The sequence below is a fragment of the Morone saxatilis genome, unplaced genomic scaffold (assembly GCF_004916995.1).
Source record: "Morone saxatilis isolate NCDOM2014 unplaced genomic scaffold, NCSU_SB_2.0 Contig5, whole genome shotgun sequence".
NCBI lineage: Eukaryota > Metazoa > Chordata > Actinopteri > Moronidae > Morone > Morone saxatilis.
Window position 1 is genome coordinate 6,003,569 of NW_023340095.1, and position 7,096 is coordinate 6,010,664.

The window sequence follows — 7,096 nt, forward strand, 5'->3', positions numbered from 1 at the left end:
AGAGAGAGAGTACCCATCTTAGGTATCACAGGGATCTCCTGTCTCCCTATGGACCTTGTGTTGCCTGCCTGCTGCCAGACCACATGGCCTCTTTTTCTGAACAGTTAGTGTGTGAAAGACGTGGAAGTGAGAGTGATGGATTGAAGGGGCTGTACCATCTGACCTAAAATCTATATCACAATGCATTGTGACATTTAACTTGATAACATAGTAAGTGTAACGATATTTTTTTTTAAAACTTTGTCTTGTTGACTTTTGATATGTTAACCAGGATAATAAACAGTGATTGATAATACAGTTGAGACAAAGAGTTCTGGACAGTTAATGTACTGAAATTTGCAAAGGGAGTTAATTCTGGTTGGTAAGTTAACATTTGTGTTTATTTTCCCCCCCAATGTATTATATGCCTATATGGTGTGTGTTTGAATGTATGCACTGCAGCTCCACGTATACACATATGTGTACCATAAACATATAATTTGTCTTTCTTTTTCCTCTTCGTCATACACAAACGTACAACAACAGTACACAGGCAGATACATGTACACACAGACAGGCACACAAACTTAAAAGGTCTATTCGTAAAAATAAAGCCAAAGGCTGTGGTTTGTCCTGAAGGTTTAAAATGCCCAGAGGAAGTGCTGAGTAGTAGGTAAACATGGCCGCAACACCAACAAGTGGTTTTTAGTAGGGCAGTGGTGAGAAGTTCTTCATGGGTTTAATGCTGCACACAGACACAGACAAGTTAAATTCTAAGCACTAGAAAATCTTATCCAATTTGCTGTTTTCTATTTCATTCATATTACAAACCAGGAATTCTACCTCTATAGTGCCATGTTTAAGACAATTGCCACTATTCGGCCCCTACTTCTTGGTTGTTACTGCTTTCATTTGTCAGCATAATCATAGAAACAAAGAACAAACTTGTCCCCATAGTGAATCGTGGTGGTGTGTGTGGACACCAAAATGATTCCGTACAGTACATACACTCGGTAGATAGATGCTAGCATAGTTTAGCTTAGTCTGCAAGTGAAACAGTGCTCTACCAAGGTTAACTCTTGGTGCACTGATTTATTTAGCACTGGTTGTGGCAGCTTGATTTGCTGTTATTAACAAGGCTGCAGGACATTTTACACTCTGTCTCCTATCAGTGTTTTTGGGAGGTTGAAGGACACACAATGAACTCCTCTACTAGAATCAGGGTAACTTCTTTTCAAGCTAAGGCATTGCATTGTTGTATATGGCTCTTATGTACAACCATCCTCATATAAACAAATAATTTGAAATAAAAGATTTTGATGAAACTTAAATCTCCATCAGGAATCTGCTACGTAGAAAGCATCAAATTCTTAAAAAACTAATAGTGAAATTGCCTACTAACCTGTAAAAAGTAGTCAGTTTTGTTATCAATCACATGATGGACGTCTCATTTTGGAATGAATCTCCTCCTATGTCGGCTTCCCAGCAGGTTATCTTGTGGTTTAGAGTGGTGGTGACAGGTTGGCGTGACTGGCACACTTTCAGACTGGCTCAGAGTTTGGTTGTAGCAGAAGGGCAATTTTGGTAGAGCCTCAGCAGACAGGATGGCATAGTTGGCAGAGTGGAGGGTGGCAGAGCTCTGAGGCTGATATCGAGGGCTCAGAATACACCAGACTGAGTAGTATTGGACTAGACAGGTTGCTGTGGCTGGCACACTGTTCTGGTGATTGGAAGTCAGGTGGAAGTAAAGGTGGCCCAGAACAAGGTGACTTGGCACATTCACTGTCTACAGGAGCAGGAGGAAAGGTGTTTGCTGCACTGTGTAACGTTTGTGTGTGTTTTTATGAATGTTCATGAGTGCTCTGTGTGTCTTTTCTTACATCATGGAAGGGTTCTCCTCACCATTGTACACCGGGTGTGTATCCATTGAAGCAGGCACTCCTGCTTCCTGCTAGCCTCTGAGCCAACTTGTCTTCATGCCAGACGTCGGTAACTTGGCACTGCGTCTCTTCCTTTTTCCATGTGGTGATCACGTATGTCTATCCACAAGGAAGTCTGTCGACAAATCTAGGCTTTTACAAATGGGATATGACACACGTAAAAAGAGCAAATCACTTTCCTGCCTAGGCTTGGAGCAACGCATGTACTTTTTCTGGGTCTATGTATTTTTACTGGCCATATTTATATTCCTGTTCTACATGTCACTGGGGAGATTAACTGTTGATGAGGGACATCCATATGGCACAGGTCACATAGGTCAACACATCAAAGTATCCATCAGTGTCCACATGACTCTCACAGTAATGGTGTCCTCCATTGTGACTGTGCTTTACGCCCGGGGGGCATTACTTGCTTACATAACAATGTTGTTACATTATAATGCACCTCAAGCTTTTGCTCTAAATACTGTGAAAGAATCCCCAAAGTGCCATATCCCTTGGTACCACAATATAGCATCCAAAAATACCTCTTATTATGGATTGAATTCCCATTAAATGCCATTTCAAGTGCTGAAGCTCGGACCGCAGAATTAGCTGTAAGAGGTAGTGAACATCTCTGTCTCATCTCTCTTGAACTTTATCTCTTGTTGCTGCTGTAATAGCAGATAATAGTTGTACTGTAGAGAGGACAACTATTCAATCAAACTCTGAGACAACAGTGACGTGGTTTGGACAGAATGGATAAGTACCTTGTTGAGAGCGGATAAGAGTGCTTTGCAAGCAAATGTGTGGCTATTCGCACAGTGTCTACTTCAGAGTGGACAGTGGATACAGGCACCTAATCCATTATAGCTGGTCCTGGAAGACAGTAAATCAGGAGTGAGATAGGGGAAATAAGACCACTGGTTAGCTAGAGGATTACATAATGTCACCAGAATAGTTGTCCACATACACCAATCAGCCATAACATTATGAGCACTGACAAGTAAAGTGAATAACACTGATTATCTGGTTATCATGGCTCCTGTCAGTGGGTGGGATATATTAGGCAGCAAGTGAACATTTTGTCCTCAAAGTTGATGTGTTAGAAGCAGGAAAAACGGGCAGCGTGAGGATTTGAGCGACTTTGACAAGGGCCCAAACTGTGCTGCTAGACGACTGGGTCAAGAGCATCTCCAAAACTGCAGCTTCTTGTCAGGTGTTCCCGGTCAGGCAGTGGTCAGTAACTATCAAACGTGGTCAAAAAGCGGTGACTAGAGACAGGGTCATAGGCCCCAAGGCTCTTGATGCACGTGGGGAGTAAAGGCTGGCCCGTGTGGTCCAATCCAACAGACGAGCTACTGTAGCTGAAATTGCTGAAAGGTTAATGTTGGTTCTGATAGAAAGGTGTCAGAACACACAGTGCATCACATTTTGTTGCGTATGGGGCTGAGATAATCGGCTTTGGAATGACATTTGTGGCATCAGCCATTGAAAAGTTATGTTTACATTGTGTGTGCATATATAAGGTTCTTAAGACTACTCCGGGTTTTTCAGGGGAATATTCAGCATCTATTTGCTGCCTTGTATGTATAAACAGCAGCTCGCATTGTCACCTCTAGTCTATCCTTACGTGCTGTTGAAAGCAGGCATATCTTTTGTCAGATTATAAGACATACAGGCCATATACATGTTGTGCTGCTGTTAAAAATAGCAAAACTAGATTTATAAAAACACTGTTCCTTGCCTGTACAAGAGTCTCTCTCTCTCTGCATATTTGTTTGTTGTGGTTTCCATGGAGATTTTCTCTCATCACTATGTGTTAAGGGAGAGAGTACTTGGCCTGTCTTCCTCCCCAGACGTCAGAGGTCATCGTCTGCTCAGTCAACCTATAAACCTGCCTGGTTTCCATGAGATATGTTTCCTGTGCACATAGACGTACATTCTTGCCTTTTGTTTACAGTCTGTCCCTATGGGTCCACACACACACACATACTTACACATTTACATGCAGATATACAAATCAGTTTTTCTGTCACGCTCTCTTTGTCTATTATTTTCTGAATTTATCATGACGCAAGTGCTTGCAAAGGGTTTAAGGGGGCCAAAGAGCAAAATGAAGATGCAAAACACTCACTTACACTCTCAGCTCTCCCTTTGTGTGTGTGTTTGAGTGTGTGATTGCTTGGCCTGTCTCTCGCCTATCAAGCTCTGGTGTCGTCTTTCTGCCATCTGCCATTGCCACCCTACTGACATGCACACACACACACACACACACACACACATACATACACAGACATGCACACACACATATTGAGCGCTCATATAATACTCTGTCATCGCAAAACCTGTTCTCTTTTTCTCTTCCTTCAGAGAAAGTCTGTTGTTTCTGTCTGGTTTCCTGTTGTAATTTTGTGTTAGCATCTACTTCTAGTAAAGGAACAAAGGAATAAGGCGTTGTCTACAATATTGGAGAATATGCATTTCATGTGTGTTTTTGTGCGTAAGATATTAATATTTAATTCAGCCCCTCCCTCAATCATGTATTAATCATGGGGCAGTCTGCTTAGGCTGAAAATAGCGCCTAGCAACCCAGAAAAACAAAATCCATAGTAGTTGTGGGTATGTCATGTGCTGCTGCTCGTTCATGTGTGACAGCACATGGTCTCTTCTCACATTTTCCTTCCTTCCACGCTAAGTTTTCTTCCCCCACGTCTGTCTCTGCCGGTTGAGGGAGGATGGCGACAGAGATTTCTGATGTTTGCATGAGAGATAGACGCAGTCTTGCTCAGTTTTTAAAGTTTTTCAGTTTGAGAAGTGTTGCTGTCTTTAAAAAGTAGTTTATCAGATTTTAGACTTAGACCTGCGCACATTCTTAATTGAACTCTGAATATAGCCTGATGTGTCTGTGCTGAAACCCACTGAGTATGGGCAAAGTTTGAAATGTGATTGTAAGAAAGTCTGCTTCCTGAAAGTGGTGATAATTGCAAGATTACTGACCCCACCATTTGTACCAGCTGCCAATCTTAAGGATAAACTGATGTAGGCAGAGTGATGGCATAATTTCAGCCTAGTTGTTTGCAGGTGGGAGCAGAAATAGCTTGTGTAGTGAGTGCAAAGACTCTTTCCACAAAAGAGCTTGAATTTAAGACCACAGGGCAGGAGAATGGCGGTTCATGAAGCCTGAGCAAAAGACCTAAAAGCCAACTTTTCTACAGGACAGGATATCCTGGGAAATGCTCTAAAATGTGTGTTAGCGGGGTTCTTACAATTCAGACCAGCAGGCTAATAATATTCTGGTCTGTGTGTACAGTGCAGTCAGAGAGTATTAGGACATTGATATGTTTTTCATTGTATTGGCAGCACTCCATCACATAGGATTTGAAATAAAAAACAGAGACTATGAGGAGCTGACTTTAAGCTAACCACCCTGAACAACAGTACTGTAAACTGTGGCAGTTCTGCACTGACTGTAACTGTTCATGTCACAATTTATGTGACTGTTCTCCACTCAAGGTGGATAATATAGCTAGATATTATGCATGTTATTTTCTGTAACTTTTAATGACTTGATTTCCACAAAGTAAACATTTTAAACTTCAATCAGCTCTAACCACACACAACATTTAGCACAGGTGCAATGTGCAAATGCAAAATTTGATATCAGGAACAAACAAATAAAATGAATACTAGAACTCACTCATACAGCAAAGCAAGACAAAGAGAAGACAAGCAAGTTCTCTCATTGTCAAACAGTAGACAGTAAACAGTAGATTGTTGTCTTTGTCAAACTGATCTTGTGATTTGCTAAGGGCCACTCTTCAAAGGCCCTGATAGCTGCATTACAATCACGCATTGTAGCACCACAGTGTCTACTGTATGTATCTTGGAGTTTACTTCTGCCTGTCATTGACATAAAATATTGTCCTTATGCTTTCCTGACTTCATTGCTTGTGTCATTTGGGGCATGTGTAACCCAGGGCAGATCCAGCTATGAATACAATCATGTCACCTATTTTTAACATGTTAAACTCCTGATACAAGTTCAAGGGAGACGTATTCTCCTCAGAGCTTCAGCTAGTCAAAAAAAATTGGGTTCAACTTGTTGGCTCTTGCTGTTGATTATTCAATTTATCAAAAGTTATTTACAAAATTGTGCAGATTTTTAATAAAATTTATTGAATTGTGGCAGTAATTTGTAGAGCGGAGTGGGAATAAGTGAGAAAAGATTAGTTTGAGTGTGTTTCCTACCAGGGCATTTATAGATGGGTCCTTCAGGAGTTTAAGCCGCAGTCTGTTTCTGTTACTGGTTTTATTACCATCTGCAACATGTAACTGCACAATCATGAGAAAACAGCTTCTGTTTGTTTAAGCCATAAAAGCGCATGAAGGGCCAGTTCTATATCAGTGACCTTCTAAACCAAATTAATCAATTTGGTTTTCTCAGAGATGGGCCAGAAAGGTCTGTAGCCTATCTGTCTGTGTCCCAGATCTTTTCATTGCTGAAGCCAGATTAGCATTAATGTTACAAATAAGAAAGCCTGCAATCGGAAATGCTGATCACTTAAAGTAAGGACTGTCGTATCTTGCTTGTTTATGGGAGTTACCAAATTATGGGAGTTTTGTAATCTGTTCCTAATTTCACAAGCAACCTAATACAACTGCAAATACTCTCACTGTTGTGGATTAGCAAGGATAGTTGATATTAATCTTAATCCAATAATGCATAACAGAGATTATTTTTTTATTTTTATTTTTTTAGATGTGTTTTACAAAGCCAGTTTTCAAGGTTTAAATTATTAGCACCACTGGGTGGATTTCTTGGGGCAGCTGGCTCGTAATGTGTGCTACAATGTGTGTTTTTTCCTTCTCTCTCTCACTGTCTGACTTTGTTGAACAGATATCATATTACTGTACACATCTGCTTTGTTTTTGTCACTTTCTACTGCTTGTTTTCTCTCATTTCCCACTCCCCCTCATCGTCATGGTGTCTCCATATCCCTGTCCAGTGGTCTCTTCCCTGTGAGCTGTAGACAGATGTTGGTGGTTTGAATGTTTTCAGCTGCTGATTTTAATACCACATACTGAACACCACATTCAAGATCTTTTTCTACTCTCTTGCAGGTGGCTTGACCAGCAACGAGCAGCCTCTGGAACTTCTTAAACCAACTGCACTCAACCATTTTGGTAGGAAATTT

At 41.0% G+C, this 7,096-nt stretch overlaps 1 long non-coding RNA gene across 1 annotated transcript in view; it reads left to right on the plus strand.

The window, feature by feature from the left end:
- Positions 1 to 7,085, plus strand: part of LOC118338904 — a 44,969-nt gene extending 37,884 nt beyond the window's left edge. The window contains exon 3 of the long non-coding RNA XR_004797293.1: positions 7,023 to 7,085. This is a non-coding gene — a long non-coding RNA (uncharacterized LOC118338904). The remainder of the gene's footprint in view (positions 1 to 7,022) is intronic.
- Positions 7,086 to 7,096: the final 11 nt, after the last annotated feature.